The sequence below is a fragment of the Gobius niger genome, assembly GCF_951799975.1.
Source record: "Gobius niger genome assembly, chromosome: 7".
In the NCBI taxonomy this organism is placed as follows: domain Eukaryota; kingdom Metazoa; phylum Chordata; class Actinopteri; order Gobiiformes; family Gobiidae; genus Gobius; species Gobius niger.
Genome location: NC_136858.1, coordinates 12,120,019 through 12,133,202, shown reverse-complemented (window position 1 = coordinate 12,133,202; position 13,184 = coordinate 12,120,019).

Below are 13,184 nucleotides of genomic sequence, written 5' to 3'. Positions count from 1 at the left end.
TTAATAAATGAAATAAAACTTCACTTTTATTTAATCGGTAAAAAAGAAAACCTGTCGGCATTATGGGGTTTGCAGATATTAGCTTATCAACACATGCCTTAACATTTTTTGCGTAATATCGCAATATGTCGAAATCGCAATAAGACAAATATCGCGATTTTCCCCCCATTTCATTTCATTGCACTTCAAATTTTATTATCGATATCCAATTTCTGTAGCAGCACCATGGACAGCGACGTTTACTTCACCACATGGTTCGATTTAACACCAGTATTGCTCTGTGTCTAAAAAAAAAAAGGCTACATGTGCATAGCCTAGGAGTTAAAACAGCTGGGACAGTAAATTATGTTGAAAGCACGTGGTTACACCTGAAATGGGCTTTGCTATTTAATCACGTGGCAAATGTCTGTGAAAGGAAAGCAACACAGGAAAACTTGACGTACAAAGCAAAGAGTGGGGCCTAATGTTGTGTTACCTGGGTCGGTCCATGTCGCGTTGTTGACCTCAGCGGCCGTGTTGAGCGCAGTGAAAAGAGCACACGCAGGTCCGCCGCTCCTGCTGACGCACACTTGAACACCTCCGGAGAATTACTCCCATCTCATTTGGTAATCCAGGTGACCGACATTAAAGCGCTTTGCTCAGTAAGCCCCGAGCCCCTGCTGCTGCAGCTGTTGCCTTCGCTGGACCTTTGGGGTGAACGCAGTGCGTGTACTTGTTTGGCACGGCGCGTCTCGGTGTGAGTCATTTGCATCAGAAAAGGTTCGGGTGTCTCATCTCGGACGCACCGATGGGCAGAGTCAGAGTTCACTTCAAGTTTGAGATCGAGCTGGAGAGGCACGGTCTACGACGCCACCCAGCGGTCGAGGAGCTGACGACATCTTTTGGAGTTACATTACGCTGTTATTGTATTCCTGTTCCTTTCACAAATTTCACAGAAATTAATGGGATTTTGAGCAAAATTTAGAAAATAGGATACATACGACTACTAATTTTACACATACATCTCTCCTCTCCGTCTTCTGAACGCGTGTTTACTATATTTTGTGATATCCTTGATTTCATTATGTATGCTTTTTTTTTTTTCTTATGGGGTGCAGTCTGTTTAATTCCTTTTAGGCCCTTTAAACAATTTTATTTTAGATATTTTAATTTTACTATAACTTTTATCATTAATATTAACATTAATATTATTATTATTATTATACATTGTATTCTTATTATTTATCAGACACCTTGCAGGAATAACAAGCGGTGACTGTATTCTCTCTTCTGTCAAATCTGTTGGCCCTCTGAGGGCCCCTGCTGGCTTGGGGGCCCAGGCAGCTGCCTGCCTTGCCTAATGGCAAGCTACGCCTCTGGGAGCGCCATAACTAAGTGGCTGGTATAGTGGACAGGAACATCTGTGCAGAGTATGGGCTGGAAACCCCAAGATCAAAGTGGGAAACACCTCCAAAGGTGGTAGAGAATGACCGAGCCAAGATCCTGTGGGACTTCCAGATACAGACGGACAGAATGGAACCAACCGGACATTGTGGTGGTGGACAAAGAGCAGAGGAAAGGCATTGTGGTCGACATAGCAATAACAAGCGATATGAATATCAGGAAAAAGGAACACGAGAAACTAGAGAAATAACAGGGGCTCAGAGAAGAGCTGGAGAAAACCTGGAGGGTGAAGGCATCAGTGGTGCCCGTGGTCATTGGGGCACTCGGGGCAGTGACCCCCAAACTGGAGGAGTGGCTTCAGCAGATCCCAGGAAATACATCAGACAACTCAGTCCAGAAAAGTGCAGTTCTTGGAACAGCAAAGATACTGCGCAGAACCCTTAAGCTCCCAGGCCTCTGGTAGAGGACCCGAGCTTGGAGGAAAAAGAGACCGCCCGCGGAGATTGCGGAAGAGTAATATACACTGCTCACAAAAACTTTGGGCACACTCAAAAAACACATCCTAGATGTCAATCAATTCGATTTTTCGGATGAAAATCTTCATTCATAGTGCAGGGCAAAGTGTTGAGAACAAAATAACATAAGAATGATAAATGGAAATCAAATTCTCAGCCCCTGGAGGTCTGGATCCAAAATTATAGTCAAAATCAAAGTGACAAATCAGGTCACTGGTTGATCCAAAGTCTGTAGAAATTCCTCCAAACGAGTCTGTATCATCCTCAGTAGTGTGTGTGGCCTCCACGTGCCTGAATGCACTGCCTAAAACGCCTGGGCATGCTCCTGATGAGACCACGGATGTCCTCCTGAAGGATCTCCTCCCAGACCTGGATTAGAGCATCAGTCAGCTCCTGGACAGTCTGTGGTGCGACGTGGCGTTGATGGATGGACCGAGACATGATGTCCCAGATGTGCTCTATTGGATTTAAGTCTGGGGAACGGGCACCAGTCCAGAACATCAATACCTTCATCATGCAGGAACTGCTGACACACTCTTGCCACATGTGGCCTGGCATTATCAGGCATCAGAAGGAACCCAGGGCCCACAGCACCAGCATATGGTCTTACAATAGGTCTGAGGATCTCATCCCGGTCCCCAATGCCAGTCAGGGAACCTCTGGCTCGCACATGGAGGGCTGTGCGGCCCTCCAATGAAATGCCCCCCCAGACCATCACTGACCCACCACCAAACCGGCCATGCTGGATGATGTTGCAGCAGCAGAACGTTCTCCAGGGCGTCTCCAGACTCTGTCACGTCTGTCACATGTGCTCAGGGTGAACCTGCTCTCATCCGTGAAGAGCACAGGGCACCATTGGCCAATCTGCCAATCACTGTGTTCTCGGGCAAATGCCAATCGGGCTGCACAGTGTTGGGCAGTAAGCACCGGCCCAACTTGTGGACGTCGGGCCCTCATACCACCCTCATGGAGTCGGTTTCTGACCGTTTGAGGACCAACATGCACATTTGTGGCCCTCTGGAGGTCATTTTGTAGGGCTCGGGCAGTGCTTCTCCTGTTTCTCCGTGCACAAATGAGCAGATAGCAGTCCTGCTGCTGGGTTGTTGACCTCGGTCGGCCCCCCCCAGGTCTCCTGGTGTACTGGCCTGTCTCCTGGTATCTCCTCCAGGCTCTGGACATGGCGCTGGGAGACACAGCAAACCTTCTTGCCACAGCACGAATGGACGTGCCATTTTGGATGAGCATCACTCCCTGAGCGACTTCTGTGGGTTGTAGATGCTCCTCATGATACCTCTAGTGGTGAGAACACTGGACAAATGCAAAAGTGTTCCAAAAATACGGTACAAAGGATGAAGACAGGGAAATGGTCTGTGGTCACCACCTGCAAAACCATTCCTCTTTGGGAGTGATCTTGCTAATTGCCTCTCATTTCCACCTGTTGTCTGTTTAATTTCCACAACACCAAGTGAAATTGATTCACAATAACTGGACTAACTGGACAGTCTGATATCCCAGAAATTTGTTTGACTTGGAGTTACATTGTGTTTTTTGAGTGTGCCCTAAGTTTTTGTGAGCAGTATATATATAAATACATACATATGATGATATATATTAGATTATTATATTATTTGTATTATTATTAAATAGTAATACGTTACAAACACTTATGCTGGGGGTTAAAAACAAAAAATGACAGAAAGAAATAAACACAAAAACAAAACTCAGGGACAGAGCCAGCACTTAACAGCAGTTGAAAGCACCAAGAGTCTTTATAGCTTTGGGGTTTGAAGAGGAATATTGATTATTGTTATTGTATTATTTCGAGCAGTGTTGGGCAAGTTGCATAATAAAAAAATAAATAAAAAAAATCCATATTAGTGATTACAGCTCTAAAAATACAATAAGTTTGTATTACAAGTTACTGGTTCAAAAATGTAGCTGAGTTACACCTTTGGCAAAATATAAACTGAAAAAAGTATAAAGCCACTGAGCAAAAGTCAGAGATTTCCTTTTTTTTCTCTCTCCCCGATTCTCCTGTGTTTTGTTTTGAGGACATTAAATACTCACACCTGCAGATCTTATACACCAGTGTCCAACTTCATTTGGCATGTTGCATTCTACCGGAGGGAAGTTTGGTATTTTTTTGTTCAAACACTGACATGCACTTGTAACTTCAGTTACTTGAATTGTAATAACTGTATTCCCGTATATTGTGTAAGCACCGGCGGCGCCAGGGGGGGTCTTGGGGGGTCTCAAGACCCTCCCAAAAAACGCCCTGACCCCCCATTAGACCCCCCAACCCCTTCTTGATTAAATACATGTAAATCCCTCCTCCGTGAAAATGACGGGCCTGATCTCCGCAGCTGTGAGCGGCTGTATGCGCGCTGCTGTGTCTGTCTTTCGTGCGCAGTGACTGTCACGTTTCTTTCCATGCGGTGAACGCCACGAGTGGCGCATGTCTCGCTGTTTACAACATGCGCTGAGCGCGGGGCTGACAGAGGGAGAAAGCAGTTGCAGCGACATTAATGAAAGTGCACCGGGCGGATGGAAGTCTGTAAACCCCACAGCGGAATCAGGATCTGGTCACGCACAAACCGCGTGTTCATTTAGACTCGTTACTGTCGCTGACCGACAGTGTTAATTATTCCTAGCGTGCAGGGATCGAGGAATACAACCCACAGGATATATCAATACGTCTAGTTACTATTACTTGATTGCACATTTCCTGCCTGTTTTTCACCCTGATGTAGTTGTAGATGTAGTTTGTGTTGATATACATTATTCTTATTCTAAGGGCATATGAGACCTACACATTTCTTCTTCTGAAACACTGAAGTGGCACCGAGAGCCCCTCACACCTGCAGCACAATGGAGGCATCACAAGAGGAGCTACAGGAAACAAGGAAGGGACAAAGGAGAAGATGGTGAAAGACTGTTGTGGAGCGTAAGGAGCTGTGCAGGAGGAAGAGGAAGAAGGAGGAGGAGGAGGAACTGACCAGTGCAGGACACCATGCTCTGAAGCATTGTCAAAGGAGGAGACGGTGCACCATTTCAGAGGACTGAAGGCAGTCAGCCACCAAAACCAAAACTACCTCCAAAAACATGCCGGTCAGGTTGGCCCACATGGTGGCGCTCAGGACACAATTTCGTTGTATGGTTGTACAATGACAAAAACGGCACTTACTTGTTTTTTTACTCACTTCTAGCATAGTGCCTTTTCAACTAGAAAAGGAAAAAGGGGTGGTGGGACTGCCTCTATAAGCATAAACACTCTTGCCACAAAACCTATTTTATTTGATTAATACTTGAGCTTCGAGCACCACGCAATTATTTTCAGTAGCCCCCCGATTTTATGTGTCACTATCTATAGACCGCCCGAAAGATGTCCCCTCTTTATTAATGAATTCTCAGAGTTTCTATCAACTTTACATAGCTCTTTTTGTAATGATAGGCATACTATGGTGTAACCACAAGGTGGCAGTATAGCCTTTACTGTGTGACGCTAACTAGATTAACTAGATATACGAAGTACAGACTGTTGTCAGAGAGACCACGTTCATGGCTCTATTAAAAAATAAATAGCTTGCAGCTCACAGAAGCTAGCAGCACAAATGTTCATGAGTGACTTCTTGAATAACAGAAGGCAGAACATTACACTTTTAATCTGATAATTCTAACCAGTGATTTTAATCTACACATAGACAACCTCTTAGACCCCATTTCAACCGAATTTCTGAATGTTCTTATCTACATGGATTTCACACAACACGTCACGCAGCCAACTCACGAGAAAGGACACAGTCTGGACCTGGTCATCACGTATGGCCTGTCCACTACTGTGTCCTCCATCGTCGACTTGGCTGTCTCTGACCATTACTGCGTGTTTTTTAATGTCACCGGTTTGATACAGCGAAAGTCCTCGGCAAAATTCAAATATTTTGTATTAATTATTATTATTATTATTATTATTATTACTATTATTATTATTATTATTATTATTATTATTATTATTATTATTATTATTATTATTATTATTATTATTATTATTATTATTATTATTGTTGTGTCATGACTCATGGCCTCAGCGTCGTTGGCGTCATTGCCATTGGCAACGGGCGCACTATTTAAACCGCAACTGGAATGTCATTTTTCACTGTCACTTTGACGACTGCGGTAAAGTGGCCCGCCACTTCCAAACCCACGGTAAAGTGGCCCACACTTGAAAAGATGTTGCGCCTTTTGCCGGTTACTTACGGTAATAGCAGATTTCCTCGTCGTACAGCTTGCCTTTTCCGTGCAATTTCGCTATGAATAAAGTTGTGATCATCACTCTTTTGTAGCTAATGATGTGTGTTCATTAATTTAGGGAAATAGAGTTGCGCGCACGCGCGCGTTTGTTTGTGTGCGCGCGCGCGGTGGCTAAAACTTCATATTTCTACCACTGTAGTGGTCACGTGACGGCACGGACAGATGACCAGCGTGTATTGAGAATATAGGGAACTATTCATAGTCATTGTCTTTTATTCCCTACTTCATGCAGTTTTATTATCATTATTATTATTATTATTATTAAAAGATTATAAATATTATAATCATTTTGACAGGGCACCAAGGACGCTCCAAATGGAACAAAATTCAGGTTTTCAAAAATTCTTTAAAAAAAACCTTAAGAGGTTTGCAACTAGTTTCACTGCAGACATGACCTCAGTGCTGCCCTCTATCGCCCTGCCAAAACAAAATCCACCTTTACTGTGGAAATCTGAAGAAAACTGAGGTTGAAAAAGGCCAAAATGGAACAAAATTCAGTTTTTCAAAAAATGTTTAAAAAAAATCCTTGAGAGGTTTGCAACTAATTTCACTGCAGACATGGCCTCAGTGCTGCCCTCTATTGCCCTGCCAAAACAAAATCCACCTTTACTGTGGAAATCTGAAGAACTGAGGTTGAAAAAGGCCAAAATGGAAAAAAATCATTTTTTTTTAAAATATATAAAAATAAAAAAAATCCTTGAGAGGTTTGCAACTAGTTTCACTGCAGACATGACCTCAGTGCTGCCCTCTATCGCCCTGTCAAAACCAAGTCCACCTTTACTGTGGAAATCTGAAGAAAACTGAGGTTGAAAAAGGCCAAAATGGAACAAAATTCAGTTTTTCAAAAAATGTTTAAAAAAAATCCTTGAGAGGTTTGCAACTAATTTCACTGCAGACATGGCCTCAGTGCTGCCCTCTATTGCCCTGCCAAAACAAAATCCACCTTTACTGTGGAAATCTGAAGAAAACTGAGGTAGAAAAAGGCCAAAATGGAACAAAGAACAGTTTTTCAAAATTTTTAAAAAAAAAATCCTTAAGAGGTTTGCAACTAATTTCACTGCAGCCATGGCCTCAGTGCTGCCCCCTATCTCCCTGCCAAAACCAAGTCCACTTTTACTGTGGAAATCTGAAGAAAACTGAGGTAGAAAAAGGCCAAAATGGAACAAAATTCAGGTTTTCAAAAAATGTTTAAAAAAAATCCTTAAAAGGTTTGCAACTAGTTTCACTGCGGCCATGGCCTCAGTGCTGCCCCCTATCGCCCTGTCAAAACCAAGTCCACTTTTACTGTGGAAATCTGAAGAAAACTGAGGTAGAAAAAGGCCAAAATGGAACAAAATTCAGGTTTTCAAAAAATGTTTAAAAAAAATCCTTAAAAGGTTTGCAACTAGTTTCACTGCAGACATGGCCTCAGTGCTGCCCCCTATCACCCTGTTGAAACAAAGTCCACTTTTACTGTGGAAATCTGAAGAAAACTGAGGTTGAAATTGGCCAAAATGGAACAAAATTCAGTTTTTCAAAAAATGTTTAAAAAATATCCTTAAGAGGTTTGCAACTAGTTTCACTGCAGACATGACCTCAATGCTGCCCTCTATCGCCCTGCCTAAATCAAGTCCACTTTTACTGTGGAAATCTGAAGAAAACCGAGGTAGAAAAAGGCCAAAATGGAACAAAGAACAGTTTTTCAAAAATTCTTTAAAAAAAATCCTTAAGAGGTTTGCAACTAATTTCACTGCAGCCATGGCCTCAGTGCTGCCCCCTATCTCCCTGCCAAAACCAAGTCCACTTTTACTGTGGAAATCTGAAGAAAACTGAGGTAGAAAAAGGCCAAAATGGAACAAAATTCAGGTTTTCCAAAAATGTTTAAAAAAAATCCTTAAGAGGTTTGCAACTAATTTCACTGCAGACATGGCCTCAGTGCTGCCCTCTATCACCCTGCCAAAACCAAGTCCACTTTTACTGTGGAAATCTGAAGAAAACTGAGGTTGAAAAAGGCCAAAATGGAACAAAATTCAGTTTTTCAAAAAATGTTTAAAAAAAATCCTTGAGAGGTTTGCAACTAATTTCACTGCAGACATGGCCTCAGTGCTGCCCTCTATTGCCCTGCCAAAACAAAATCCACCTTTACTGTGGAAATCTGAAGAAAACTGAGGTTGAAAAAGGCCAAAATGGAAAAAAATCATTTTTTTTTTAAATATATAAAAATAAAAAAAAACTTAAGAGGTTTGCAACTAGTTTCACTGCAGACATGACCTCAGTGCTGCCCTCTATCGCCCTGTCAAAACCAAGTCCACTTTTACTGTGGAAATTTGAAGAAAACTGAGGTTGAAAAAGGCCAAAATGGAACAAAATTAAGGTTTTCAAAAATTCTTTAAAAAAAATCCTTAAGAGGTTTGCAACTAATTTCACTGCAGACATGGCCTCAGTGCTGCCCTCTATCGCCCTGTCAAAACCAAGTCCACTTTTACTGTGGAAATTTGAAGAAAACTGAGGTTAAAAAAGGCCAAAATGGAATAAAATTCAGTTTTTCAAAAAATGTTTAAAAAAAATCCTTGAGAGGTTTGCAACTAGTTTCACTGCAGACATGGCGTCAGTGCTGCCCCCTATCGCCCTGTTGAAACAAAGTCCACTTTTACTGTGGAAATCTGAAGAAAACTGAGGTTGAAATTGGCCAAAATGGAACAAAATTCAGTTTTTCAAAAAATGTTTAAAAAATATCCTTAAGAGGTTTGCAACTAATTTCACTGCAGCCATGACCTCAGTGCTGCGCTCTATTGCCCTGCCAAAAAAAATCCACTTTTACTGTGGAAATCTGAAGAAAACCAAATTAATCTAAATACTCCCACATTATCCCACTCCTACCCTCCCTCCACTGGCTCCCAGTCCATCCATCCATTTTCTTCCACTTTTCCGTTTCCAGGTCGTGATCACATTGCACCAGCCCCCTATGGCCTCCTGCAGGAATGGGTCCACGGAAGGACGGCCTCATGATTCAAACCGGCCTGTTGGTCTCTCATAAGGGGCTCCCAGTCCGCTTTTGTGTTTTTTTTTAAAATTTGGACATTTGTTTTTGAGACGTCGCCCAGCATGGCGCAGCCGGGGCCCCACCCTGGAGCCAGACCTGGGGTTGGGGTCCGAACGCGAGCGTCTGGTGGCCGGGCCGAGTCCCTGGGAGGAGTACGAGATGGTGCTCCGACTGGGGACTCCATTGTTCTACTGGGGGACTTCAACGTCCACGTGGGTAACGACAGTGAGACCTGGATGGGAGTGATTGGGAGGAACGGCCTTCCCGATCTGAACCCGAGTGGTGTTCTGTTCCGCTGGCGGGGGAGGAAGCCCGTCAGACCTGGCAGGCCCAAACGTGTTGTGAGGGTCTGCTGGGAACGCCTGGCGGATCCCTCTGTCAGTGGGGTCTTCAACTCTCACCCAGATTCCGAAGGAGGCTGGGGACATGGAGTCCGAGTGGACCATGTTCTCCTCCTCCTTTGTCGATGCGGCTGCTCGTAGATGTGGCCGTAATGTCTCTGGTGCCTGTCGTGGCGGCAATCCCCGAACCTGGTGGTGGCGCCTGGAAGTAAGGGATGCCGTCAAGCTGAAGAAGGAGTCCTACCTGGCCTTGTTGGCTTGTGGGACTCCGGAGGCAGCTGAGAGGTACCGGCAGGCCAAGCGTGCTGCAGCTCGGGCGGTTCGGGGAGGCCATGGAGGAGGACTATCGGTCGGCCTCGAAGAGATTCTGGCAAACCGTCCGGCGCCTTAGGAGGGAGAAGCAGTGCTTCACCAACACTGTTTACAGTACGGGTGGGTGGCTGCTGCCCTCGACTGGGGATGTCGTGGGGCGGGGGTAGGAGTACTTTGAGGATCTCCTCAATCCCACCGTCACGTCTTCCGATGAGGAAGCAGAGGCTGGGGACTCGGAGGTGGGGTCGCCCATCACCCAAGCTGAAGTCACCGGGGTGGTGAGAAAGCTCCTCGGTGGCTCCGGGGGTGGATGAGATGGAGAGATGACCTTAAGTCTCTGGATGTTGTAGGACTGTCTTGGCTGACACGTCTCTGCAGCATCGCGTGGCGGTCGGGGACAGTGCCCCTGGATTGGCAGACCGGGGTGGTGGTCCCTCTCTTTAAAAAGGGGGATCGGAGGGTGTGCTCCAAATACAGAGGGATCACACTCCTCAGCCTCCCCGGTAAGGTCTACTCCAGGGTGCTGGAGAGGAGGATCCGGCCGATAGTTGAACCTTGGATCCAGGAGGAACAATGCGGTTTTCGTCCTGGTCGTGGCACACTGGACCAGCTCTATACCCTTCATCGAGTGCTCGAGGGTTCGTGGGAGTACGACCAACCAATCCACATGTGTTTTGTGGATCTGGAGAAAGCGTTCGACCGTGTCCCTCGTGGTGCCCTGTGGGGGGTGCTCCGGGAGTATGGGGTCCGGGGCCCTCTGCTTTGGGCTGTCCGTTCCCTGTATGACCGCAGCAGGAGCTTGGTTCGTATTGCCGGCAGTAAGTCAGACCTGTTCCCGGTGCGTGTTGGTCTCCGCCAGGGCTGCCCTTTGTCACCGATTATGTTCACTACCTTTATTGACAGAATTTCAAGGCGCAGCCAGGGCCCGGAGGGTGTCCGGTTTGGGAACCTCAGGATCTCATCTCTGCTGTTTGCAGACGATGATGTTCTGATGGCTTCAACAAATCAGGACCTTCAGCTGCCCTGGGGCGGTTTGCAGCTGAGTGTGTAGCGGCCGGGATGAGGATCAGCACCTCCAAATCTGAGGCCATGGTTCTCCACCAGAAAAAGCGGAGGAGCTCGGAGTAGAGTCGCTGCTCCTTCACGTCGAAAGAAGCCAGCTGAGGTGGCTAGGGCATCTGTTCCGGATGCCTCCTGGCCGCCTCCCGCGGGAGGTGTTCCAGGCATGTCTTATTAGGACAAGGCCTCGTGGAAGGCCTAGGGCACGCTGGCGGGACTATGTCTCCAAGCTGGCCTGGTGTCGCCTCGGGGTCAGAACAGCTGGAGGTGTGTGTGGATCGCGACGTCTGGGCATCTCTGCTGAGACTGCTGCCCCCGCGACCCGCCCCCCCCGGACAAAGCGGAAGAAAATGGATGGATGGCATTTGGTTTTTAAGTCTCTTCATGGACATGCTCCTCACCATCTGTCTTAGTTTCTGGACGTCTACCATCCAAGCAGAGCTCCTCATATGGTATTCGATGTCCCCAAGTATATAAGCAGTAGGGGGATTGTGCTTTTAGTGTGGCAGTACCAAAACTGTGAACCTCACTCCCAGTCAAACTGTGAGTCATCACTGACTTGCTGTTGTTTAAGTGTAGACTAAAGGCCTTTTGTGGCAATTATGACCATGTTTGAACTCCATGTTTTGAACTTGATAGGGGGCAGCACTGAGGCCATGACTGCAGTGAAAGATCTTGCACAGCTTCTTTTAATATTTTTTAATATGATGCCAAATTTGTCATTTTATGTCCATTATGACCATGTTTGAACTTAATTTACTCCCAATTTCTGCAGTAAAAGTGGCTGGTCTGTTGCAGGTAGGTAGGGGGCAGCACTGAGGCCATGGCTGCAGTGAAACTAGTTGCAAACCTCTCAAGGATTTTTTTTAAACATTTTTTGAAAACCTGAATTTTGTTCCATTTTGGCCTTTTTCTACCTCAGTTTTCTTCAGATTTCCACAGTAAAAGTGGACTTGGTTTTGACAGGGCGATAGAGGGCAGCACTGAGGCCATGGCCGCAGTGAAACTAGTTGCAAACCTTTTAAGGATTTTTTTTAAACATTTTTTGAAAACCTGAATTTTGTTCCATTTTGGCCTTTTTCTACCTCAGTTTTCTTCAGATTTCCACAGTAAAAGTGGACTTGATTTAGGCAGGGCGATAGAGGGCAGCATTGAGGTCATGTCTGCAGTGAAACTAGTTGCAAACCTCTTAAGGATATTTTTTAAACATTTTTTGAAAAACTGAATTTTGTTCCATTTTGGCCAATTTCAACCTCAGTTTTCTTCAGATTTCCACAGTAAAAGTGGACTTTGTTTCAACAGGGCGATAGGGGGCAGCACTGAGGCCATGTCTGCAGTGAAACTAGTTGCAAACCTTTTAAGGATTTTTTTTAAACATTTTTTGAAAACCTGAATTTTGTTCCATTTTGGCCTTTTTCTACCTCAGTTTTCTTCAGATTTCCACAGTAAAAGTGGACTTGGTTTTGGCAGGGAGATAGGGGGCAGCACTGAGGCCATGGCTGCAGTGAAATTAGTTGCAAACCTCTTAAGGATTTTTTTTAAACATTTTTTGAAAAACTGAATTTTGTTCCATTTTGGCCTTTTTTAACCTCAGTTTTCTTCAAATTTCCACAGTAAAAGTGGACTTGGTTTAGGCAGGGAGATAGGGGGCAGCACTGAGGCCATGTCTGCAGTGAAATTAGTTGCAAACCTCTTAAGGATTTTTTTTAAACATTTTTTGAAAAACTGAATTTTGTTCCATTTTGGCCAATTTCAACCTCAGTTTTCTTCAGATTTCCACAGTAAAAGTGGACTTGGTTTTGACAGGGCGATAGGGGGCAGCACTGAGGCCATGGCCGCAGTGAAACTAGTTGCAAACCTCTTAAGGATTTTTTTTAAAGAATTTTTGAAAAACTGTTCTTTGTTCCATTTTGGCCTTTTTCTACCTCAGTTTTCTTCAGATTTCCATAGTAAAAGTGGACTTGGTTTAGGCAGGGAGATAGGGGGCAGCACTGACGCCATGTCTGCAGTGAAACTAGTTGCAAACCTCTCAAGGATTTTTTTTAAACATTTTTTGAAAAACTGAATTTTATTCCATTTTGGCCTTTTTTAACCTCAGTTTTCTTCAAATTTCCACAGTAAAAGTGGACTTGGTTTTGACAGGGCGATAGAGGGCAGCACTGAGGCCATGTCTGCAGTGAAATTAGTTGCAAACCTCTTAAGGATTTTTTTTAAAGAATTTTTGAAAACCTTAATTTTGTTCCA